Source organism: Sorex araneus, chromosome 1 (genome assembly GCF_027595985.1).
Source record: "Sorex araneus isolate mSorAra2 chromosome 1, mSorAra2.pri, whole genome shotgun sequence".
NCBI classification, from domain to species: Eukaryota; Metazoa; Chordata; class Mammalia; order Eulipotyphla; family Soricidae; genus Sorex; species Sorex araneus.
In genome coordinates, this window is record NC_073302.1 from 121,812,040 (window position 1) to 121,838,882 (window position 26,843).

Consider the following 26,843-nt stretch of genomic DNA (forward strand, 5'->3'; position numbering starts at 1 on the left):
CCTCAAATTTCTAGTCTGCCGTGAGACACTCTGGTTTGTAAATCTTGTGTATTTACTCTGTGTTTCCACAGGGCAAGGGTCAGCTCTATCTCCATGCCCAGCACATTACGGCGACTTAATAAATCTTTAACCACAAAGGTCATGATTTCTTTTTTACAGCCTGACTACCCCAGCCCTGCTCGGCTTTCCCTGAGTTTAAACTGTGCAGATCAGGGTGAGGGGACTTTGTTTCTCCGAGGCCTGTATATCTGAATCAGACTCAAGGGCTTCAATAACCACGTTATAACTGATATCTGGAAGGTAAACAAGATTTGTTTTCTCTGCCTTTCGCATCTTATTCTGAAAGGAAAACGTGATTAGAGGCAGGCCAACATGGGTTTGAATTGTGGTTCCACCACTGAGGAACTGGCAGCTCATAGCAATCTTCTTGGCCTCTGTTTCCCTCCATATCAAAGACATGGTAGGGCACACTTCGTCCCTCAGACAGTTGTTGAGACTAAATAAAATAGCAGGGGCTGGAGTGATAGTACAATGGGTAGCGCATTTGCTGTGTATGCAGCCAAACCGAGTTCAATCCCTGGCATCCCATATGGTCCCCCAGCACTGCCAGGAGTACTTCCTGAGTGCAGAGCCAGGAGTAACCCCTGAGCATCACTGGGTATGACCCAAAAAGAAAAAAATAAATAAATAAATGAAATATCTGGTTCCCTGAGTACAGAGCTAGAAGTCAGTCCTGAGTACCTCTGGGTATTACCTAACACTCCCCCACCCACTGCCTCCAGGAAGATTTCTTATTTTTCAAATAAGGGCCAGAAGTTCAATGCAAGAGCTAGAGGATGAAGTGCTGCTCAGTCCTCGAAGTGCTGGGGACAGCCCAGGTCATACCAACAGTGCTGAGGTCCCCACGACTTCATCTCATGACTCTCACGGGCCATGCGGTCCTGGGAAGTGAACCTGGCTCAGGTCATGCCACGCATGCACCCTCACTGCTGCACTGTCTCCTAGCTTCTACACTAGGGTTTTAAAAGTGGTTTGGAAGTCGCTGAAAGACCTTTGAAACAGTTGGCTTCAAGTTGAACTCATTGTTCCTCTTGTCAAGGCCTTCAGAGCTCTGCGAAGGAGCACCGCTGAGTGCTTCCCGGCAGGGGGAGGGCCACGTGGCTGTCCCTTTCCAGCCTTTCCATCACAGAGTCAGACTTGAAACGTCAAGTGCAGGGCCAGGGGTGTGGCGCAGTGGCAGAGCACGTGCCTGGCGTGAGTGAGGCCCTGGGGTGGCAACCCACAGCACCGACAAGAAAAGGCGAGTGCAAAGGATTTGGACCATCCGATTGTCTTCTCAAGAGGCGCCTCCAGGTTTGAAGACCAAATACTTCCTGCCTTTCTCATGGCTCTCGGTCTATAAATAATCAAATTAGAAGTGAAAGAGGCCAGCAGCCGCCTCAGCCTCTTGTCCAGTTGCTTTGTGGTCGGCCCCGACTAGACCAGAGGCCTGGGGTTTGTAAAGAAAGAGCAGTTGTGTGTTCGCTTAAGAATCCTTCCTGAATTCGTGAACTCTGAAGATGTTATGTCCTCTGCTTTGGGGCTGGAGCAATATTACAGTGGGTCGGGCACGTGCCTTGCACCCAGCTCACCTGTGTTCGATCCCCGGTCCCTGATATGATGCCCTGAGCCCACCATGAGTGAACCCTGAGCACAGAGCCAGAAGTAACCCCTCAGCACTGCTGGGTGTTGCCCCCCTCAACCCCAACCAACAAAAACCCAAAGTCTGGAACTGGAGCGATGGCACAGCTGGTAGGGCATTTGCCTTGCACACGGCCGACCCAGGTTTGATTCCCAGCACACCATATGGTCCCCTGAGCACCGCCAAGGGTAATTCCTGAGTGCAGAGCCAGGAGTGACCCCTGTGCATCGCCAGATGTGACCCAAAAAGAAAAAAAAAATAAACCAAAGTCTGATGCAATAAATCCTCATCTCTGTTACAATTCCACTCAGTCGCTCGAAGCCTCTTCCCAGAGCCCTGGGTTCCCAGATTAAAGCAGAACCCCCAGCTTGTTCCCCTTTAGTGAACTTCTCTTTTAATCAGTGTATCTGTCTACCTTCCCTCTGGGGTGTTCTAGAAAGACTTCCTCTTTAGGCTGCTATTGCTTTAGATTATCTAATTATGCCCCTCCAAAAAGAATCCCACCAATGCATGTAAATGCCTATTTTACCCCAATAGGCATTCTAAAAGTTGTTCCTAATTGCAATAGATGTTTCCGAGGCAGATAGTCAGATAATTTTAGGAAACATTGAAGACTAAATCCCTCCCGCTCTGAGCTACATAATTTAATCCTTAAACTGGTCTGTAAAGTTCCAGAGAAATAGTTCCATCTAACAGCCAAAGAAACATTATGGACTGCTGAAGATATTTTCTTGGTGATCACTCACACTCCTTCCAGAAAAAAAAAACAGTTATTTTCTCATATTACCTTGAGAACTAATATTACTCTCAATGCTATGAGTTGCTAATGGTGACATCAGACAAAGTTTAGACTAGGCTAACACATGACCAGACTAGAATAAAATCCCTGTTTCAAAAATCTTGAAAAGCTGAAGAACAAAAGGCCTGAAGGCTGGTACAAGCAGAACATAACATTGATTCAAGGAGAATTCAAATCTAATACCTAAAACTTGACAGTTAACAAAGTGTTGACAGATCTATCACCTCATTCAAGAACATTATCACAGGTTATCCCTAAGAAAATCTGGAGAAGCAGTCGAGACAGATATTTCCTCTATAAGTTATAAAGTCAGGACTCCAGAAGTGGAAATGAGTAACTTAGCTGGAAGTTTCAGTGCGGAGATGAACTGCAAACTTCTCCTGTGCCAGAGACCAGGAAAAGAAAAAGGGGGTATGAGGATGGAGACAGAAAGGACATATGCAGGAAACATTATGGGTCCCCTACTCCTCTCATGTGCAACTTGTGGTGCTGTGTCCACATGTCTGTCTGTTTCAGCAACTGCTTTCTCTCTCTATTTCTCTTTTCTTTCTCTCTCTCTCTCTCTCTCTCTCTCTCTCTCTCTCTCTCTCTCTCTCTCTCTCTCTCTCTCTCTCTCTCTCTCTCTCTCTGAGAGGGAACTTCCCAATAAGTACTCAGGAGGGTCCTAGGGGCCATTCCCAGCAAGTTTCCAACAACCTGACCTGAGGGGCCCAAGGGTGTGGTGTTGATTGGACTCTGTGGTACTTGGGGGCCTCCTTGATGGTGTTCTGGGGCCTCCCTTCAATGATTGGGGGGATCATCTGGTGCCAGGAATCAAACTCAGAGAGAACAGAAGCAAAGCAACTCCTTTACTATCTCCCCAGTTCAAAGATTGCTCTTGTCCAACTGGCTGCTTAAAAAGCAAAAGTCAGGATGCAAGGGTCACCTGGAGGCTGCCTTCAAGACGCTGAGGCCTCAGTTTCCACCCACTCCCAGATGCCCAGCAACAGTGAGAAGGAACCTCTAAGGCACAGTCAATTCCAAACCTCTCCTCCTCTCATCTCTCTCCCACCCTTTCTGTGCTCTGCACTTCCATTCCTTCCCTGCCCCTTCTGCTCCTCCCCCTCTATGCCTTCCTCTTTCACAACATTTCTAGACCTCTCAGTAGCTTTGACTACTAGATACCAGACACTGCAGGGCCAATAGGCCACTAGCCAAGACTGAAAGAATCCAATTCTTCTCTTCCAGTGTCTCTGATTTAAAGGGTCCTCTTCTAGGTCATCCATGCCAAGAGAGAGAGAGAGAGAGAGAGAGAGAGAGAGAGAGAGAGAGAGAGAGAGAGAGAGAGAGAGAGAGAGAGAGAGAGAGAGAGAGAGCAAGAGGGAGTGAGAGAGAGAGAGAGAGAGAGAAGGGTGAATCAAGGAAGAAGAAAAAAGATTACTTATAGATTGGATCCCTTTTCCCCATTTGGGCTTAAGGGTATTTTCTGAGCTTTGTAAACTCTTCGTTCTTAGGTTCAATGATGTCATCCTTGACTCAAAATGTTCTCTGTGTCTGAGATCCAGCAGTTCATTGTCATAAATCTTGGTTTGTCCTACTCCCCTTAAAAGTGTCTGGAGTCCCCTCACCTGTTGGAATCAACCATAACAAATATAATTCAAAGAATCCATCACAAACATGGAAATTCTGACTTGTAACCGCTCTGAAAATAAGGCAATCCTGGTTCCAGATGTTGATGTTCTTGGGTGCCTGCCCATAAACGTCCTCTTCCCTGGAGGAGGAACCTCCCCATAAACTCCATCTTCCCTTCTGTGTGGAGATCGGCGTGCTCTCCTGATGCTTTGGAAAAGAACCTTTCGCATTTTCTTCCAAAGATGTCAGGATTAGGACAGTGAGAAAAGATTCTGGAAAGTTATCAGTATGGTTGAAGTTCAAATATTTCATATGAATAACAAATATCCCAGCCTACGTGGTATTAAATCAGTAAATTGGTGCAAATATTAACTTAAAATAGCTAGACTTAGAAATGGTGAGAAAGTATTAGTTGTTAACTATGTCCCCATTCCTTTCAAGCTTTCGAGGTTAAAAAAAGAAAAAGAAGTCACTTTCTTGCCCAAATACCTGAAATTTTAGTTCTTTCCACATCCTGATATCTATTTCACACATGCAAGAATTTTGTTTTGAAGTAAAAGAAGTGCATTGGCTATTTACCTGATACATTTGTTTAATCACTGGGTGGGGCTAATATGACAGAAAAAGCTAATTTTTGCCTTTGTTTTTATGTTGTTCTTCCCCTACTCTCTACCCCCAGGGGCCTGGAGCAATAGCACAGCAGGTAGGGCATTTGCTTTGCACATAGCTGACCTGGGTTCTATTCTTCCGTTCCTCTCAGAGAGTCTGGCAAGCTACCAAGAGTATCCCGCCCGCACGGCAGAGTCTGGCAAGCTACCCATGGCATATTCAATATGCCAAAACCAATAACAACTCTCACAATGGAGATGTTACTGGTGCCCATTGGAGCAAATTGATGAACAACAGGACAACAGTGCCACAGTGCTACAGTGCTACTCACTACCCCAACCGCACTATCAAACTTTTAGAAGAAATTACCTGTTTGTTAGAACTGTTTTAACCAAGTACATAAAGTGGGTGGCTTAAGCAACAGAGATATCTCTCCACTCCCTTCATCCCCTTCTGCACTGAGTTCTCGAGGCTAGAAGTTTAATATCAAAATATATACAGAAAGGGTTTCTTCTATGGCCCCCTCTTAGGCTGCTAGATGGCCTTTGTCTTCACATGGCCTTCCTTCTGTTCATAGATCTGGGCCCTAATCTTCTCTTCATAAAAGGACATCTGTCATATTTGATTAGGTGCCATCCTAATGGCCTTGTTTTAGGTTAATTCCATCTTTAAATAATTCTGTCTCGAAATATAATCATATACTGAGATGCTCAGGGTGAAGAGTTCAATATGTAATTTGAGAGGAAAACATTTCAGCCTCATAAAATTGATTGTTCGTTGGAGGTCTTGTGGGTGACATCATGAAACGGGATGTCAAATGAGGACAAGGTGAGCAACTGTGGTATAGAAGAGCAGACTTACAACCCCAGCACAGGTATTTACTGCTTAGAGGTCCTCAGAGAAATGTTCTTATCCCTCTCCAGATATCTTATCTCTCAATGTCAAATTAAAAGGGAAAATATGCGGAAGATCATTCCTGAGGACACAGGCACCCGGTGCAGTGCCTGCCTTCTCCTGGGAAGGAATCGTGCCCCGAACACCTCCCACAGCAGTCTGTAGGACTTCGAAGCTGCGTGTGCTTTCCAATTCCCAGAGATGTTACACCAAGCTGCCCTGGTTGACCTTCACATTAACCCTCCAAGAAAGGCTTTGCTTGGGGATGGGGTGATAGTATAGGGCACGTGCCTTGCACACGACCCACCTGGGTTCAATCCCTGGCTTCTCATATAGTCCCTTGAGGCCTTCAGGAGTGATTTCTGAGTGCAGAGCCAGGTGTACTCTCCAATCGCTGCTGGGTGTGGCCCCCCAAAACAATAAATAAGTAAATAAATTATCATCATCATATCATCACCCTATTGATTGTTGATTTTCTCAAGTGGCCTCAGTAACGTCTCCATTTGTCCTAGCCCTGAGATTTTAGAAGCCCCTCTTTACTCGTCCTTCCTAGCGATGCTGCATTGGAGGCTCTTTAAGGGTCAGAGGAATGAGACCCATTATTGTTACTGTTTTTGGCATATGAATACGCCATGGGGAGCTTCCCAGGATCTCCCATGCAGGCAGGAAACTCTCAGTAGCTTGCCAGATTCTCCAAGAGGGAGAACTAGGCTATAAGATGTCTTCCGGGAGCTTGGTTTTATAGTCTCTGGATGCTGGGGGCAGTTTCTGAGCAACGAATGCAGTTTCTTGCCCCTGCACCTTGCTGTCTTCACCGGGGCCCCTTGGAGAAGGTGGATTGAGTTTCCCTTCCCACCCCGAGCAGAGCCCCAGCAACCAAAGACCTCCGGAACCCAGCCACAGCCATGCTCAAGACCCCTCTCCACACGTCCACACGAGCCTCATGCATGAAGGAACCCACAGAGGAACCCAGGTGTGCGGGACCCAGGGCTGAGATCTCCAAGCCTGCTCGGATCAGGACTGGGCCTTATCCACCCAGATCCCCCATTTTCAGTAACTAGGTGGTCACACCCAGAAAATAAATAAATTTGAAAAGAAAAGATCGACCTGACTACCTTTGTTCAAGCTTCGATCTTCTAGGTGGGTGAATGGAGAGATGTGTTAAGGGTCTGACAGTTCATGAAATGGAAGTGGAATTTCAACACAGGCAGTCACTTTAGCTTTGCCCAGGGCTACTCACACCCCTCTACCAAAGTTTGGACTGCCTACAATCTGACTATCTTCTCCACTCACTTAACAGTGTTTGCCAAATGCATACAGCATGTTGAGCACTGAACTGGGCATTGTGAACAGAAAGAAGCGTGAGCCAAATACAGTCACTGCAGGTGCAAGGTGTTGGAGACAAATCAGCAAACCCAATATTTTCTCAGTGCCCTAGTGCTGTGGCTGCTCCCAGAAGGCTGATGAGTACCGAGATTGGGGGCAGAAACCTAAGGTTGAGGGAAGGGCAGAGTAGGAAGCATGCATGGTAGTGCTGGAGCTGAGGCAGCCTCAGGTGGGTAAGGTCAAGGTCTTTTGGGTGGCCGATGATTGGTCTGAGATGTTGGTGCCTAGCAGAAGACAGACCTTGAGACTAAAGGGCAGGTGCTACATTAAAAAATGTAAGATGAAGCATGGTGCGGCGAGGGAGAGAGCTCACAGGTCTAGAGCACAGGCTCTGACTGCAGGAATCCTAGATTTGATGTCTGGCACTGGAAGCCTTAGCATATGGTCCCCTGAGAACTTCTGGGAATCATTCCTGAGCACCAAGCCAGGAGTAGCCTAAACCACAGAACGGGGATTAGCCCCTAGCACCAAGCCACTTGTGGCCCCCAAACCCTAAATAAATTAATGATTCATCATCATCATCATCATCATCATCATCATCATCATCTCATTGATCATCGAATTTCCCGAGTGGTCTCAGTAATGTCTCCATTCGTCCTAGCCCTGAGATTTTAGAAGTCTCTCTTTACTCGTCCTTCCCAATGGTGCCGTATTGGAGGCTCTTTCAGGGTCAAGGAATAAGATCCATCATTGTTACTGGTTTTGGCATATGAATACACCATGGGGAGTTTGCGAGGCTCTCCCATGTGAGCAGGAAACTCTCAGTAGCTTGCTAGATTCTCCCAGAGGGAGAACTAGGCTATAAGCTTCACAGCCGCGTGCTTCTGGGAGCTTGGTTTTAAGTCTCTGGATGTTGGCCGTTGGTGGGATTACAGGGCGCCGGGAGCAGTCCCTGGGTGTGACTGCCTAGCTACTGGAAAATGGGAAATCTGGGTGGAAGAGGCCCAGTCCCAATCCAAGCTGGCTTGGAGGTCTCAGTCCCGGGTCCTACATACCTGAGTTCCTCTGCCGGTACCTTCATGCGTGAGGCTCATCTGAACGTGTGGAGAGGGGCCTTGAGCATGGCTATGGATAGGCTCCAGAGGTCTTCGGCTGAGGGAGCTCTGCTGGGGTGGAGAGGGAAACTGAAACCCACCCCCTCCAAGGGGCCCTGGAGAAGATTCATAAATGAATTAATTGTGAGGCTGCACTGAGTGTGGTCCAAGGATTCTGCTGCTATTTCCTCTGGTGCAGCAACTGAGTGTGTAATCTCTTGTGAGTGCCTTAGCATGTGCAAGCACCACAGCTAATGGGTGCAGCTCTCACCAAGTGCCAAGGCCAACTCGGTGCTTTGAATTTTGCACTGATCGTCTTCAAGCCCCATGATTCCCTTGGGAGGGAAGAGTGTTCTAATTCTCAGTTCACACTGCGGGTGCTGCACACAGTGAAATGAGTGCCTCTCTCGTAAGACCAAGCCAGCAGGATGAATAAACGGGGCTTGTCTAAGATGACTCATGACCTTTGGTGTGTTTGAGGGGCCTGTCTTGTCTTAAAGTAGCCCATTAAGTTGTTCTTGTAACCATGGTTTTGAGTCTCTGAAGTTCCTGAGCTGCTGTATATCTGTGAAACTGTGTGTTGTTCCTTCTGTTATGAATGAGAGTCTAGCTGGGTAAAGTATTTTTGGTGAGACAGTGGGAGGGTAGAAAAAGGCGGGGGGCGGTATACCGGGAATATCAGTGGTGGGGAATATGCACTGGTGGAGGGATGGGTATTTGATCATTGTGTGATTGTAACCCAAACATGAAAGCTTGTAACTATCTCACGGTGATTCAATAAAATTAAAAAAAGAGATGACTCATGAACACCACAGTAAAGTTGAACTATTTATGGGTTGTTCCCCACCCCCACCCCCTTCCCCTTCCGTTGTTACTGCTATTGCTGCCATCATTGAGGCTACCACACAGCTTGGTTATACACCCCGTGAGAAGTGACCTCACTATCTATTTCTCAGATTACAACCCAAATTTAACCAAGGCATGACTGTCAGGTTATAACTATTAGTTTCCTATTCTTAAAGGAATAGTGAGGCCCTTGCCGAAGCAAGGGTCCTTCAGGTAAGGAACCACGTGGAGCCAGGGGGGATCCTCACCTCCTGCAGAGCATGCCCTCAGGTGAGGGGGGCGGTTCTCACAAAGGGCCCTCAGTCCTTTGCTCTATTTCTCCGGCCCAAGATTTATGTTTGGTGAAATGTGCTGGCTGCTCTCCACTTGCCCTGCTAGATCCATCTTCTCTTTCTCTGACTGCCCTATTCTGGAAGGCGAACCCCAAATTCTGCACCTCCAGTTTCCCTGCACTTTTGGCGTCTATCTCAGTGAGCCAGTTGGAAGCTGGAACAGAAATTTGCAGAGCAGAAGGGAGAGGTCAGGTTTCCCCCCCTCCCCCACTGTCTCCCTGATTTTGGCACAACACTGGCCATGCTGTGACATTCAGGTCTCTGGGGACATCCTTGCAAGCACATCCTGAGGCAAGGACTTGGGTTCTGGAAAGTTTAATGCCGGAAATCCTAGTTGGTGGATCTAGAACTGGAGGTTTGGGGCAGAGCCAAGGGGCAAGGCTGAAGAACAGGTGTGAAAGCGTTGTTGAGGTGAGGGCTTAACTGTAGTGATACCCGAGGAGGAGACAGAACCAGAGCGTCTGTGGGGATTTCCATCAGAAGGTGGTGAGCAGGCCAACACTCCACCTGTGTCCTTCCCGGGTGCCGCCCAGGGCATCACCTCCCCTGCGCTGAGCTTTCCAGCTGCACTTTCAACCCAGCCAGCTAAGCATGGCTTCAGAACAGGGCCTTGGAAATAAATCAGGACACTCGCCTCCCTTTGGCCACCAAGCTATCAGGGGCAGACGCAGCTGCAGGGTCTGTGGCCAGACACAAAAGTCAAACATAGTCCTTGTGGGTTCTGCCCTCCCTGCAACTTCAGGGGTCCCCTGCTTCTTCTCTGCCCGCTCCCTTGGGACTCGAAGAAGCTTCCCTGTTGTGCAAAGCTGTATCCACACCCCAGTCCAGTCCCTGGGCTCCCGACCCCACCTCGGCAAAGACTTTCTTCATCACCATTCTCCTAGTGAACTGATGGAGAGAGCATTGGGCTTCCTGCCTGGACCTCACAGATCGAGGCTGATTGTTTCAGTAGCAAAACTCAGTTACCGGATGTGAGCGCACGCCAGGTGATCGGTTAGGTCATGACACCAGTCATCCTTGCTGAAGTGGGGAAGGTGTGTGTCTTGGGACGTGGCGGGGGGCGGGGGGGGGGGTAGGTGGTCCAGAGAGAGGGAGACGCTTATTCTACCTTACTCAGGGATTTGCTGGGAGGTTGGCCAAGCTGAGAAATCAAGTCACATAGTTCAATTTTGTTTTCCTTTGTTTGTTTGTTTGTTTATTCAGTCACTGTGAGATAGTCCATTACAAAGCTGTTCTTAGTCGAGTTTCAGTCATCCAGTGTTCCAACACCGTTCCCTCCACCAGTGTACATTTCCGGGCACCTGTGTCCCCAGTTCCCTCCCATCCCCCAACTCCTCCCCTCCCCCCCATGAAAGCCATGAAAGGCTCTTTTCTTTCTTTCTTTCTTTCTTTCTTTCTTTCTTTCTTTCTTTCTTTCTTTCTTTCTTTCTTTCTTTCTTTCTTTCTTTCTTTCTTTCTTTCTTTCTTTCTTTCTTTCTTTCTCTCTCTCTCTCCTTTTGCACATTGTCGTTTGCAATGCAGACACTGAAACTTTTTCATGTATATCCCTTTATCTACTTTCAATACTTAGTTCTTGTTCAGCACGATTATTTTCAACTCTTATTGTCACACTGGTCCCTTTTCACACAGTTCAGTCTTAACAGGGACCTTCTCTGTAGGATTTGGGCCCTGAAGTATGGCCTGTACCAGTGCTTTACAGGAAGGCTCAGGGTAAGCCTCTAGTGACAGAAGCAGGATCAGGAAAGCTTGGGGTGCTGGAACAGCCTCGGGGTCTGCTGTGCACCCACTTTCTTCAGTCCTGACTGCTGATGCACCGCCCTCTGCACCTGCAGTAGGAGAGGAGGTATGTTTGCTGAATGACTTTCCTACTCTCGTCTTGCGATAATCTTTTACTTGCCAATAACTGTCCTGCAAAATCTCAGAGATGGAATGTCTGTCTCTCCCGGCCCCCACCCCAAACTTACATGGAAGCATTGCCTCTTACAGTGATGGTGTTTGGAGAGGGGGGAGTCACATGAATAGCATGGTCCACAACAGTGCCCTATGCCAAAAAGAGCCAGTCACCAACATCTGCCATATGTGAAGTCACCAGCCACCCCCGGACACAGGGGGATCTGCTCAGGTCCACTCTGACCTGCAGCCCCTCACTCTCCTGCTTCCACACAGAGGCCAAGATGGAGCTGGCTACTCATTCTCCTCCTCCCCAAACCACCACACAGAAACACAGACACACACACACAGACACACACACACACACATATACACACTTTTCCAGCCAGTTTTCCAAACCAAGAGCTGGTCCAAGCCAAGTGGCCTCCCAAAATTTCATGTCCACATCCTGAAGCCCTTGATGATGTCCACATTCAGAAACCCTTGGCATCTATAAATATCATCTTGTGGGGAAAAGGGTCTTTGTATTTGTAATTATGGGTGCTGGATGGTCTGGGTGGGGCCTCATTCCATCCTGTCCTTATAAGTGGCACATAAAAAAGTGCACAGGGAGCAGAGAAGGCCATAGGATGAAACGAGACAGGAGGGGAGGGATAAGCCTGGCGCTTCCTGGGTGGCTGGGGGGAGGTTCGGGGGTTGAGGAAAGGTCCCTAGCACCCCGCCCACACTCCCCGGGACCTCCACAGGGAGCACGAGTGTCTGACGTCTTCATCTCAGACATCTCACCCTCGGGACTGGGAGACAGAACCTTTCTGATTTTACTTGGTGGAGATTTTTTTCTAACAGCCCAGAGACATTCCTACAGAAGAAAAGAGAGAGTGTTCTCAACCAGTTGACTCTCAGCAGTTTGGTTGGATACAGGGTTTCACTTCATGTTGTGTCAATGCCCTGGGAAAACTATAGAAACTGCCTGAGATCGTCTTCAGGGGCAGAGAGCAAGTTCCAATTTTCGTGAGGGCAAGAAAGAATGAAGCTACAGGGCTGGAGAGACAGTCCAGAGAGACGAATGCTTGCCGTGAGCATGCCAGCCAGCCCAGGTTAGGTCCCCAGAAACGCATATGGTCCCCCCAAGTACTGCCAGGAGTGATTCCTCAGCACAGAGTATAGAGTAGCCTTGAGCACTGCTAGGTGTTACCCCAAAACAAAACAACAACAACAACAAAAATGATTAAGGGACCTTTTTCCCTGTCCCTTTCGAAGTGTGCTCATTTCGTAGTCTGATTTCACTCATGCCACAGAGCACATCCCAGGGTCCTCAAGCCTTCCTTCCTCTGTCCTTGCTGCCTCAGTGACACCAATTGTCCCGGATTGACACCTGGAGAGGATCTCGGTTTCGAGAAGACCCAGCCCCTGGCAAGTGGCTCTGAGCACAGGCACCCAGCTCCACCCACAGCTACATGGCCGTCAAATCTGTGTTACAAATACACATCGTCCCCCAAGCTTAAAGCTGAATGGAGACCAGGTAGGCACCTTCAGAGTGGGCTTGTGGAAGGGTGGTGCAATTCTGGGCCCCCTCTCTGCCCTAGGCCGAAATGCCCCTGTGGCATGAATTGCTGACAAATAGTCTTGCTGTGTATAGTCTCATTCAGATGCAAAAGACAGACAAACAATACAAAAGAATGAGCAAGAATTTCAAAAGTTCTAGAACAGCGTTCTTCAACCAGTCCACGGACAGACGCTGGTCCACAGTGTGCATAGAAAGGCTGAAAACCACTGGCCCACTGCTTTGGTTATAACTGGAATGCAGGACACGTGCCACCTGCAGCTGTCCTCAACTGCAGGAGCCAAACAGGGGTTACCAGTGGGAAGGAGGGAGGGAGGGAGTCAACTGGGCCCCAGGGTGTCATTGAATGGTGAAGGATGGAAAACAGACTTTTAGAGACAAGCATTAACATAAAATTATTTTTTTTTCTTTTTGGGTCATACCCAGCATTACACAGGGGTTACTCCTGGCTAATGCACTCAGGAATTACTCCTAGCAGTGCTTGGGTGGGGGGGGAGGGCATCTGGGATGCTGAGAATCAAACTTGGGTTGGCCGCATGCAAGGCAAACGCCCTACCCACTGTGCTATCGCTCCAGTTCCTTAACATAGAATTTGAATGTCTGAAAACTCTACATAGAGCGTTACCAAATAGTGCTACTTTAATAAAATAAAACATGTGTATAATACTTCAAATATAGTATACAGGATCTTGATGTAGATCCACCAACGAGATGGCCAGACTTCTTCATCAAAACCCTGAATGAACGATTTGAGGCTTTCTGTTCCTGGAGTGAGCAGATGCCATTGGGCTACACTACACTAGCACTCAAGAGGGACAGATGGAGACATTACTGGTGCCTGTTCGAGCAAATCAGAGATCAATGGGATGACAAGTGATACAAGTGACAAGTGATAGTATACAGGGCAAGAGAGAGACCAGAGGTTGAGCCAATTACCTTCCAGGCGGCCAACCTCAGTTTGGTCCCTGGCACTTCATATGTTCCCCTAAACACTGCCTGGGGTCACTCCTGAGCACAGAGCCAGGAGTTGCTCCTGATCACTGCCATGTCTGTACCCCCAACTATATATATATATATATATATATATATATATATATATATATACACACACATATATATGTGTATATATATGTATTATACATAAAATTGTGGATATAGTAAAGATGAATAACTAGAGATACGGAGATGTAGAGGTGGGGCAGGAGACGTGGGTCTGGGGGAGCAGGGGCCAGAGAGCATGGGGCAGCGCTTCCACCCATTCCAGGATGCTCCAGGGCACATGCACACCCCCCTGGCCTTTCTTCCTTCCCAGAGGATGTGGATCCCGGGTGTGGCGGCCAGTAGGTCTGACGCACATCTTTTGGCCAAAGATCATCAAAGTTTCACACTCCATGACTCAAACTGCGATCTGCTTAGATAATGCGGGGGTGTTTCCTTGACTGGGACCCTCCTCTCTCCCCACCCCTCCACCTCCTCCTCCTTGGGATGGCTCCAGCAGGAGGAAAGAGCTAGTCCTGGAGGGGTGGGGGGTTGGGGGGCATGTGATGTGGCATTGTCTCCTGTCCCTGGCAGCATTCATAGAGCCACAGGGCCCTTGTCCTATGCCCCAAAGTGCTGTCCAGAGGAAATGGAAGCGTTTGACATGGCAGCCGGCCATCCTGTTGAGCTGCAGAGGGGTGAGGTCCCTTGGCAACGCCTTATGTGCTGCCCAGCTGCCCCAGGGGGACCCCGGCACTCACTCATTTCCTGCTGCAGGCCTTGCAGGCGGCTCGCAGCCTCTTCGGGAGCTGCCTTCTGCCAAAGCACAGCCTGCCCCAAAGACTGTCCCATATGGCTGGCAAAGCCTGGTCCCCTCAGACTCAATTGGTGCAGTCTGCAGGGCCAGTTCCAGTGCCCAAGTTCCTGGAGATAAACTTAGTTTTCTACTGTCCCCGCAGCGCCGTTTGTCCTCTAGCCTTGGCCCAGTCTGCTCCCTTCACTCCTCAACAGGAGCTGTTGCAAAGTGTGTCCCCCAAAAGCTTTCATGCAGGGGCCAGGGGGCAGCACCCATGACAGACCTGGGTCTGATTCTCCACACCGCCTGGGTCTGGTCCCCAAGCACCTCTGGGTGTGGCCCTGGAGGCCTGCTAAGGTCATGGCCTCTGGGTCTCGTGTTGGACTGCCCACCCTGGAGGCTGACCATCGCTGCTAAGGCCCCTAGACATCCTGCACTCCCCTGGGGACCTCACACAACACCCAAATAAAGCTTGCATGGTGGCTTAAAGCTTGAGGCTCAGAACTTTTCTTGTACTCATCCAAAACTAATGTGGCTGCCCAGAGATTTGTTAAATCCTCTCTGCAGCCAGGCTGGACTCAAGCAAGGATGATGGAATGTGCTATGAGCAGCTCCAGAAGGAACTTTCTCTGCTTCTGCGTCCACAAGGCCTTGGCAGGGGTGATGCAGGGGCTGGCACACGCACGCACAATTATTAACATGCCCGTTGTGTCTGGTTACTCTGACAGTGGGCTGTGTTTTTGTTTTTTTTTTGGGGGGGTCACACCCGGCGATGCACAGGGGTTACTCCTGGCTCTTCACTCAGGAATTACCCCTGGCAGTGCTCAGGGGACCATATGGGTTGCTGGGATTAGAACCCGGGTCGGCCGAGTGCAAGGCAAACGCCCTACCCACTGTGCTATCGCTCCAGCCCCAGTGGGCTGTGTTTTGTTATCATTCCTAGTCCTTCATGCTGAAACATCTCTCTTTCCCTAGGATGACCTGGAGGCCTTTCGGAAGCAACATCCTGAAATGCCATCTCAAATCAACAGTGCTCCGGAGTCCAGCTAGCTCTGAAGCAATGTCCCTGCCGAAGTCTAAGAGCCACTTCTGCAACTTCAAAGCTTCACTGCTTCCTCCAGTCCCAGCCCGTTGCCTCCTCCTCAGGCCCTTGCCCACTCCACCTTTGCTTCTGCACCCCTGAGATCCTGTGCACACCACTGTCTCCCTGAGTCTCAGCATCACTAACAAGTCTCTATTTTTTTTTTTTTTGGCTTTTTGGGTCACACCCAGCGATGCACAGGACTTACTCCTGGCTCATGAATTCAGGAATTACTCCTGGCAGTGCTCGGGGGACCCTAGGGGGATTGTATGGGATGCTGGGAATCGAACCCGGGTCGGCTGCATGCAAGGCAAACACTCCATCCACTGTGCTATCGCTCCAGCCCCAAGTCTCTATTTCTAAGCACTAGTTCAATGCACAAATTCCTCTTAAACAGTATGGTGTTCAGCTTCTGCGTGACCTGCTCCCAGCGACTTCTCTATCTCCTAAACTCCTCAGTCAATTGCCAGATGGTTTCACTTTGAGAAAATTCTTTCTGGAGCCAGAGAGATAGTACAGGGCTTAAAGCATCTTCCCTGCATGTAGCCCGTCCAAGTTTTCGAGTTCATGATACATGGTCTGCCGAGTTCTACCACCGTTCACTCCTGAGCACAGAGTCAGAAGTGATCTTGTGAGCACTGCCAGGTATGGCTTCAAGCCCACCCTTCCCACCTCCAAAAAAAAATAAAACCGAAACAGTCTTCCTCATAACAAGATGGATATTTACTCTTTGTACTTAATACCACATGACTGAGTTACACGCTTAAATTTTGTTCTATATTTTTAAAAGTTCAAATATCTTCCCCTTCTTCCACTAACTTGTTACGCACTATGGTTCTCTGCTCAGGCACAACTTTCCTAGTCCTCTTTTTATGAAGGTTTAGCATTTCCTGCTATTCTGGTTGTTTGTCTCCAGGAAACATCCAGCTTTCTCTTTAAACGTAGATCTTAGAGTGGAACCCAATATTCAAGTTGCTCTTTAGGTGATAATTCCATTCACACGTTTAAAAGAGTATACATCCTACAGCCACTTGATATACCTGCAGCTCTTTACACACATGATATTGCTATCATGCAACACGGTGAATTTTCTTAGATTGAAGCGTTGGAGTAGATTAGCATGCACCTGGTTGCAGCAATAAAGCATTATGAGTGCAGCAATTAAGGCATTTATGAGTGCCTTAATATAGAAAAAAGATATCTCACAAAATATTTCTGAACTCATTTTGTGACTTTTATTTGATCTTATTTTGTAAGCTGGTAGTTCGGCTTTCGGGGGTGGGGGTTGGGTTGGGCCACACCTAACAGTGATCAGACCTTAGTCCCATCCAGGGTCATTCCTAGCAGAGCTCAGGGGGTGATACACAGAGCTGTGATCAAACTCCTGTGGGGCACATATTAAAGCATGTGTCGTCCCTTCTGGACTGTCTTTTCCACCCAGAGATCTGGCTTTGATAAGGGCTCATCACAGAGACTGGCTCTGGCCTGCTTGATGGTGCCATCTGGCTGGATCGTTTCTAAGCAGCATGTTCTGGCAAAATTCTGCTAAAGGCAATAGAGAAAAGCCTTCCTGTTTTTCCTCTTTATATCAGGTGACAAAATTCTACCCTAAGTGACTTCCTTACAAGTCTTTTTGACTGTAGCACTTCATTTTCCTGACACTACACTGACCTCCTGTAGAGCATTCTGATTATATACTTAACTGAGACTCTTCAAGGCATACATAGACAGCCTCCTCTCCTCCCCCCACTCACCCCCCAGACCCCACCCCTAACTCCCAGGTGGAGGATGGGATTTCCCCTTGAACATGCTTCCAAAAAAGATTGTGTATGGGTAGGATTGTGTACAGGTAAATACTTAAAATATCTGCCATAGCTTGTTAGGATACAGTCATTTAAAAAATTAATGTAGGGGGAAATATAGGGGTAAGACACACAGTATAAGGCTCAAGGTGCATGCTGTACATGCCACTGACCCTGGTTCAATCCCCTGCACCACATGGTCCCCCAAGACTTGCCAGGTGCAGCCCTGGAGGCCCCCAAACACTGCTAGAGTGACCCAACTAATCCCTGGCACTAAAAGGATCCAAGGAGCTGGAGCGATAGCACAGCGGGGCCGGTAGGGCATTTGCCTTGCACACGGCCGACCCGGGTTCAATTCCCAGCATCCCATATGGTTCCCTGAGCACTGCCAGGGATAATTTCTGAGTGCAGAGCCAGGAGTAACCCCTGTGCATAGCCGGGTGTGACCCTTCCCCCCCAAAAAAAGCAAAAAAATTAATAAATAAAAGGATCAAAAATGCACTGCATCCTTGGACCCTTTGCATTGAAACACCAGCTCAGTTGGCCAAAAGTCAATGGGTGGGGCTGTCAAGTCGCCTAAGTAAAGGAGGCCTCTCTCAAAGTAATAATGTTAATGCAATTCAGTAGTCTTTCCAATGACCAGTCCTAATGTTCTACTTAAATAAAAGGGAGACACGCTAGTCCAAGAAACAATTAGAACTTTTATGCCTTAAACTATTCAGTAAAATTAAAATCTACAGGGTTCTCTGTTTGGTTTTGGCCATCCAGAATAAAGAATGTTTCCCTTCCCCCAAGTGGTCACAACCATAATGGGAAAGTATTTCCTCTAAATTAAACCTACCAACCTTCTCTCCACTCTTCATCAGATGGTATTTGAAAACCTGCATCAGATTAGCCAATCTATAAGTGTTCCCCAGTTTTTCTGCCCGGTGCCCACTGGGTGAGGGGTGGAGCTTAGACTCCCACTGTCCCTTCCCTTGCTTTCAAGTCGACCTCATTTCACAAAATGAAATGCATTTACTGCAAAAATATTTTCACAATTATAGTGAATTTTTAAAGATTGCTTTCCTTCTTCAAATATCTTGTTCCCTGTTTGCCATAACTCTATCCATGCCTTCCTCATTATTCTCAAATTTCTGAGACTATTCCTTTTTCAGTAATGGAAGCTCAGAGCCAACCTAATATTGCATGGATGGCTTCAGAAACAGCCCTGGACTTGGGGATATCTCCAAAAGAGAGGATTTGGAAATTCTTCCTTTTCTATGAAAAACTGGTCATAAAGTCACATTGACTATTTTTTTTCTTTTTCTTTTTTTTTTGTTTTTTGGGTCACACCCAGCATTGCACAGTGGTCACTCCTGGCTCATGTACTCAGGAATTACTCCTGGGGACCATATGGGATGGTGGGAATTGAACCTGGGTCAGCTGCATGCAAGACAAATGCCCTACCCGCTGTGCTATCACTCCAGCTCTGATTTTTCTTTAGACATATTTTCCAAAGGAAAATTTTCTCTCACACCGCCTTGATTCAGTCAGAGCTAACAGCTGATAACAAGCTTGCTGCTTCGCCCTAGTCTCCCTCTTCCTGTAGAGTTTGTTCTGTGGGTGCCAGGAACCAAATACTGGGCCTTTCCTTTATGCCTAAAACATCTCCTCTTCCAGATTTGACCCACTGCTCCCACCAAAAAAAAAAAAAGAAAAGAAAAGAGAAGATCTTTGATTATAGCTTCTGCCTTCCTATGAATTCGGCGTCTCTCTTAGTGTAGAAATTGCTGCGAAGAATGTTCTGTAAATGTCAGGCAGTTCTCTGTGACTCATATCTGCTGCCAGCATTGCAGACAATTTCACACTACATTTGCAGCTAAGCCTTTCAAATTCAGGAACAAAGGGGGCTAATTTTCCTGCAGATTTCCACTCCATTTTGCCGGAAGTTCATTTTGTGGTAATGGCTAGAGAATGAATCTTCAAGGAACTGAAAAGCGTAGATGACCACAACTGCAGGTGCCCATGAGGCTGGCCTGTGGTCTCACATGCTGCCCTCCATGAACCTTTTCTTTGCTGTAGTTGCCCATCTGCACAGATACCAGGCTCAAATCTCCTCTCCAGCTCCCTCTCTGGGCTCACATTCCTGTGCTCCCTGCCTCAAAAGACCCTGCAAGAATGGCGCATAATGCTCCCAAGAGATAGCAGGCCCTAGTCCCTGGAACTGTTCAAAGATAGATGATAGATAGATAGATAGATAGATAGATAGATAGATAGATAGATAGAATGATACATTTTTAGTTACTAAGAAATTAAGGATGTTGAAGTGGGGCTATTGATTTGACTATCTGTCTGGGACTTAATTACCATTATCCTTTCAAAAAAGGGGAATAAACATAGGTGAAAGGATTCTGTGGTAACACTGCAACAGCATATTGTAATACTGACTTCAATGGTTCTTTAAAGTATGAATCAGACACACAAATCTCAGACCTGAGCAACTTGCTGCAGAGTTGGCCCGGGACTTTGCAATAGGCCTCTCTGCTGGGCTGCTCCAGAAGGGGTCAAGTGTTATCCCTCCACCTGCCCTCTAAGAGCTCCATTTTCTAGAAGCCAGTGAGAAGCTCCAGGTACGAGTGGCAGTGACAGCAAATCCCAAGGCTTGAAGGACAGAGGAGGAGTGGGTCGTCCTTCCCCCCTCACCCCCCGCCCGCCCCGTCCCGATGGGACTCCGAGATGATGCCACATCCATTCACCCTCTACTTAAGCTCCCACAGGGCCACGATCCAGAGGCACACAAATGAATCTTGGACCCGAGCAACTTGCTGCAGCAATTTCCTCAGACCCTAATTATTAAAATCTTAGAATTCCTAGAGCACGTGGCGACTCTAGCGGCTGCACGACATTATATTATGCCCATAACAAGCAGTACAAAACACATTGTCTAGCATTGCATTTTCGGCAGGTATGAGGGGTGGTAGGACTGGTCTCGAAATATTCAAGGTAACTAAAGCAGAGAAAGAATATTTTGAAGATTATCTGCCACACAGGCGGGGTGTGTGTGTGGAATTTTGGTGGTAGAAAACTTGCACTGGTGAAGGGATGGATGTTTGATGACCATATGATCAAAGTTCAAACACGAAATTTTTGTTACTGTACCTCACAGTGAATTAATTTAAAAAAATAAAGTATGAATCACAATAAGGACTAATTATTCATCATCTTCATCATCATCCCATTGATCGTCAAATGTCTCAAGCGGCCTCAGTAACATCTACATTCGTCCTAGCCCTGAGATTTTAGAAGCCTCTCTTTATTCGTCCTTCCCAATGATGCTGCATTTGAGGCTCTTTCAGGGTCAGGGGGATGAGACCCAGCATTGTTACTGTTTGGGGCATATGAATATGCCATGAGGAGTTTGTGAGGCTCTCCCATGCGGGCAGGAAATTCTCGGTAGCTGTTCAGGTTCTCCCAGAGGGAGAACTAGGCTATAAGATGTCTTCTAGGAGCTTGGTTTTAAGTCTCTGGGTGTGGGCCATTGGTGGGATTACAGGGTCCGGGGGAAGTTCCTGGGTGTGACCGCCTAGCTACTGGAAAATGGGAAATCTGGGCGGAAGAGGCCCAAACAGGCTTGGAGGTCTCAGCCCCAGGTCCCACACACCTGGGTTCCTCTGCTGGTACCTTAATTATTAAGAATTAATTTTTAAAAAAAAAAACTAGAAGACAAACATCAATTTTACTATTTGCACATCAAAGAGGAGGTAATTTAACCACGGGGCAATGACTTGAGTGATGTAGCCACAAGCCAAGGAGTGCTGAAAGAGCTACCCAAAGCTGGAAGAGGCAAGGAGCAGGTTTCCATCTAGAACTTCCAGAAGAAGGGCCCTGCAAACACCTAGTTTTAGCCAAATAGAAATAAATTTAGGCTTCTGACCTCCAGAACAGTGAAAAATACATTTCTGTTTTTTGAGTCACTAAGTTTTTATTCATATGTAAGGAAACCCCAGGAAACTACGCCAGACCCTAAGGAAGTCCCTGAGTCCTGTCATTTTCTCTCTTGAGCAGAGGGTAGCATTTCCCCTCTTCTCTAACCTCTGTGTTGCTTAATATTCATTTTAACATTCATTGTCATAAAAAGGTCTTTTTCCCACGATTATGGGCTGGAGTAATAGCTCAGTGGATAGGGTGCTTGCCTTGCATGCGGCCAACCTGGGTTTGATTCCTCCATCCCTCTCGGAGAGCCCAGCAAGCTACCAAGAGTATCTCGCCTGCATGACAGAGCAAGCTACCCGTGGAGCATTCAACATGTCAAAAACAGTAACAAGTCTCACAATGGAGACGTTACTGGTGCCGATTTGAGCAAATTGATGAACAATGGGACAACAGTGCTACATACAGTGCTTATTTTTCATGCTCTTCAAATGACCAGTCCACCACCTTTCTTTCTTTCTTTCTCTTTCTTTCTTTCTTTCTTTCTTTCTTTCTTTCTTTCTTTCTTTCTTTCTTTCTTTCTTTCTTTCTTTCTTTCTTTCTCTTTCTTTCTTTCTTTCTTTCTTTCTTTCTTTCTTTCTTTCTTTCTTTCTTTCTTTCTTTCTTTCTTTCTTTCTTTCTTTCTTTCTTTCTTTCTTTCTTTCTTTCTTTCTTTCTTTCTTTCTTTCTTCTCTTCTTTACCAGGGAGAGTTGTAAGACCTGGGTAGCTTCCACTGCATCTGTAGGCTAGCACCGTGAGCACATCTGGATAGTTTCCACTGCATCTGTAGGCTAGCACCACGATCACACCTGGAAGCAAATTGTCCTTGTCTCAGCTTCAGGGGAAACTGTTTGTACTATGGCTTATGTGACAAGAACCTGCTGTGATCTGCCTGGAAGATGTGGTGGGGGGGGGGGTTAGGAGAGGGGGGAGAAGAAAGAGAGAGAGTGGGGGGGAGAGAGAGAGAAATGCTAATTCTGTTCTTATCACTGGTTGGAATTTGACTTAGAGTTATTACTTTACTTTCTTTAAATTACATTTTTCTTCTCCTCTTTCTCCCTTCCTTCCTTCTTTTCTCCCTTCCTTCCTTTCTTTTTTCTTTTTTCCTTACCTTTTTCCTTCCATCCATCCTTCCTTCCTTCCTTCCTTCCTTCCTTCCTTCCTTCCTTCCTTCCTTCCTTCCTTCCTTCCTTCCTTCCTTCCTTCCTTCGTTTCAGACTCTGCACAGCACTCATTTATCCCCCCGTCAGACAGGGACTTTCTGTGGTACTCAGCCACGTCCCTGCCTTCCTAGTGTGCATGTTTAAGGATCCTGTTGGGCCCCGGAAGCCCTTATGTCCCCAGTGCATCTTTCTCACAGGTGACCTTTCAATACAATAGGTGACAATAGGTGCCAGCAGCCTGCAGTGTTGTTAATTCCTCTATTCCCTGCATCAGTTCCCTGTAGAACTTATTTCAAAGGGACTTAAGGGGTCTGGTGCATGGCTCGAGGTAAAAAGCATGTCTTACAGGCATGAGTCTGCAAGTTCCTGGTGCTATCCACATGCAGTGAGCATGGTCCCAGCTGCTCTGCTTTTTGGATCCCAGTGTACCACCAGGAAAGTGTGTCACCCCCAGTGAGCACTGCTATTGGAAGGTGTATGAACACCACAGCCAAGAGTGAGAGCCCAGGCCTGTCAAGGGTGTGATATTTGGACTTCAAAACAACAACAAGGAAGAGAAAAAAAGGGGGGGGAAACATTCGTTTATATATAGCTTAACGCTGAGGTTGGTGCGATGGTACAGTGGGTGGGGTGCTCAGCATCCCATATGGTCCCCTGAGCACTGCCAGGAGTGATTCCTGAGTGCAGAGCCAAGAATACCTCTTGAGCATTGCTTGGTGTGCCCCAAAACAAAACAAAACAAAACAAAAATGTAATTTAGTGTTTTTGAATTGCTTGAGAGACCTAAGGGCCATTCTGTGCTATTCGTCCAACTTGGTCTGATGGTTCAATACTCAGCCCCAGACACTTACAGGGGAGAAGGCAGCTGCCTTGCAATGTAGCAGACCCTGGCTCATTCTTCAGAGCTGAATGTGGTTCCCAGACGACCATCAGGAGTCACTACCGAGAGGAGGACCAGGGAGAGAGTCCCTGATCTTTGCCTTCCCGCCACCACCAATTTTTGGGCCCAGCATCACTGTTGAGACCCAGTGGTGCTCAGGGACTACAAGATTGAAGAGCCACCAGCACATCTGCTGGGCCTTTGAACTATCTCCTTAATGCAAAAAAAAATTTTTTTTAAATAAACTTAAACTGCAAGCTCACAAATAGTGAGAAGAGATGGGGGCAGATGAGTGGGAGAAACAGCTTCCAGTGCCTCTTCTCTCTCCCCTGCCTTCCTTCCTGGGCTGTTACTCCTGTCAAACATGCCCATGGAGCCTCTGAGGGCACTTCCCTCTTTCTTCCGAAGGATAATTAATACGAGGTTTGCTGTCTGGTTGATGCAACCTGTGAACGGGTTATTATATTACATCAGAGCCTCAAACCGCACAACTTCTAGTGCAACAGTGGCCCCGTCTCCGAGTAAAGGCAGCCGGGGGCCACAGTGGGGGCTTCTGCAGCTTCAGCTCTCCTGTCTCCTGGTGCTCCTCTTCTTGAGCTCCAGCAATTGTTTTTAACACTAATGATAGCACAGCGGGTAGGGCGTTTGCCTTGCATGCGGCCAACCTGGATTTGATTCCTCCATCCCTCTCGGAGAGCCCAGCAAACTACCTCTGGTGTATTCCATTTGCCAAAAATAGTAACAACATCTCACAAAGGAGATGTTATTGGTGCCTGCTTGAGCAAAACAACGGGATGACAGTGCTACAGAGCTGCAGTGTAATTCAAAGTTATATTTGTGCCCCAATATTTATAGCAACAATGTTCGTAACTAACCAAAACATGGAATAAACTTAAATGAACAATGAGAAGACACAGAGATCATGGTAGGGGCCAGAGCAAAACAGTACAGCAGTCAGGGGGACTTCCTCGCATGTGGCTGACCCAGGTTTAGTACCTAGCACCCCATATTATCCCCCAAACCCTACCATGAGTGATTGCTGAGCACAGAGCCAGGAGTAAACCCTGAGTACTCCCAGGTGTGCCCCATTGCCCCTCCAAAATCCAAAATAAAAATAAAAAAGAAAGAAACCATAATATATATACTCAATGAATACTACTGGGCCATCGGAAAGGATAAGACCATGTCACTTGGGACAAAATGAGCGTACCTGAGGTGACTGTGCTAGGTGAAATAAGGAAGTGAGAGGCACTTATTGAATGGCTTCACTCTTATGTATAAGGAATTGCCTTACCCATTGTATGATTGCCTACATCCCTAACATTCAAGCCCTCCAGCATTTTTTTTTTTGCTTTTTGGGTCACACCTGGCGATGCACAGGGGTTACTCCTGGCTCTGCACTCAGGAATTACTCCTGACGGTGCTCAGGGGACCATATGGGATGCTGGGAATCAAACCCTAGTCGACTGTGTGCAAGGCAAATGCCCTACCCACTGTGCAATCACTCCAGCCTTGCCCTCCAGCAATTTTAAGGAGCATTTCTTTCTGGCTGCTCTGCCAAGAGATTGAGCAGGTTCCACCTAAGCCCGGACACCCTTGGGCTTGGAACTTTGCTAGCCTTTGACTGGCCACTCTTTGCCGAACAGGCCTTGAGGTCCAGGGCTCTGTTTTAAATTCTAGTTCTCCCTTTTACGCAAATTCTAAATTCTACTCACCTCTCAGCCTTCCCCAGCCCTCACCTCAGAGTCAGGCCGGAAGGACTTTGCACTTGCCAACCTCAGGCATTGATTCACGAGGGGCTGCTCCAGCAGACAGACAGCAGTGGGGCTCTGGTTTGGCTTTCCCAGGAGATAATGGCCCCGCGATAGGACTCCTTTTTCATGGGAGCCGCCTGCTCTTCTAAGAGGGTTAATCAGAGTCAAAGGAAATGAGCTCATGCCAGGCTAAACCCTGAAAGCCTCGGATTCTCCTGGTTTTGAGTCATCTGGGACGCAGAGGGCAGGGAAGGTGCGCTGGTGTTCTCCGGCTGCCGAGGCAAAGTGCAGGCCCGGTGACTTCAGGCCCCAGACATCTGCTCTCCGATTCCTGAGGTCACTGTCTGCAACCGAAAGGTCAACAGAGCCGATTCCTTGGAGGTGCTCAGAGACGGAGCCTGCTCTCTGGCTCTCTTCAGGCCCCGGGCCATCTGAGGCAGTTCTTCAGCCTTGCAGATGTCTTGCTCCATACTCTGCTCTACGTCCCACCTCAACTCTGCCTGCACGAGGCTGTGTTCCTCCAATTTCTTACATGACACGGCTCATATTGGTTTCAGGCCCATCCCAATCCAGCGAGACCTCATCTGAACTGGTACCTTATCTCCAAAGAGATCCTTTTTCCATTTTGAGCAAAAGAGCGCATGCTTATTTCAGAGGAGATTCTGGTCAACCCCAAATAGTAGGGTAAAGGGGCTTAGTCATGTCTGGCGGCTCTGTCTTTGTTCCCACTTGCTGGTGCTCATCTTGAATATACATTTAAAAAGCAACATAGCTGGACTGAAAGAAAGTATAGAGGTGAAGGCACTTGCCTATCTTATGGCTATGGCTGCAACTGAGCTTGAATCCCTGCATCACTATGGTTCCCCAGCACTGCCAGGAGCGATTCTTGAATATTCAGTCAGGAGTAAGCCCTGGTACCGAAACCCTGGGTGTGCCTCCACCTGGACATAACAAAAGGATGCAGAATGATTTAGACTCCAGACTCAACCACACCTTTGAGTATGCAAGTTAGTCTTAATCATATCTCTGTCTCTGTCTCTCTGTCTCTGTCTCTCTGTGTCTGTCTGTCTCTGCCTCTATGTCTGTCTGTCTCTATCTCTCTCAGTCTCAGTCTCTGTCTCTGTCTCTCTCTCCTCACTTATACAACAGAAATAAAAATCATCCTCAAAGACTTTTTTAAAGGTCATATGCACTAATCAAATGATACAGCTGCCTATATTTTCTTTTTATTTGGGGACTAGAGGGGCCATACCCATGATGCTCAGGCATTACTCCTATCTCTGGGCTCAAAGATCACTCTTAGTGATGCTTGGAGGACCATATGAGGTGCTGAGCTTCAAACTACAATCAGGGCTGCAGCCACATGCAAGGCAAGTGCCAACCTCTGTGCCAAATATCTCTCCAACCTCATGTCTAAATTATCTGATCCAAGACTCAATGCCAGTGCTCTTTACCCAAAACAACAGATTCTGTAGCTGAACCTATTGACTAGACAGCTGTAATTCAGAAGGTGATGATGGTATGAGGGGTTGAGGCCCACCGAGGCTGACAGTGGTCACAAGACAACTGATGTTGGCCTTGATTCACATCTACACTGGGATTTTAGTTATGTATTTTGTGCATCCCATGTGGTCCTCATGAGGCCCCAGAGGCCCTATCAGACTCTGGGCTGACAAGGGCAGTGGTTCAATGCAAGAGCCAAAGGATGAAGCGCTGCTCAGTCCTTGCAGTGCTGGGGACAGCCCAGGTCACATCAACTTCATCTAAGGACTTCATCTCATGACTCTCACG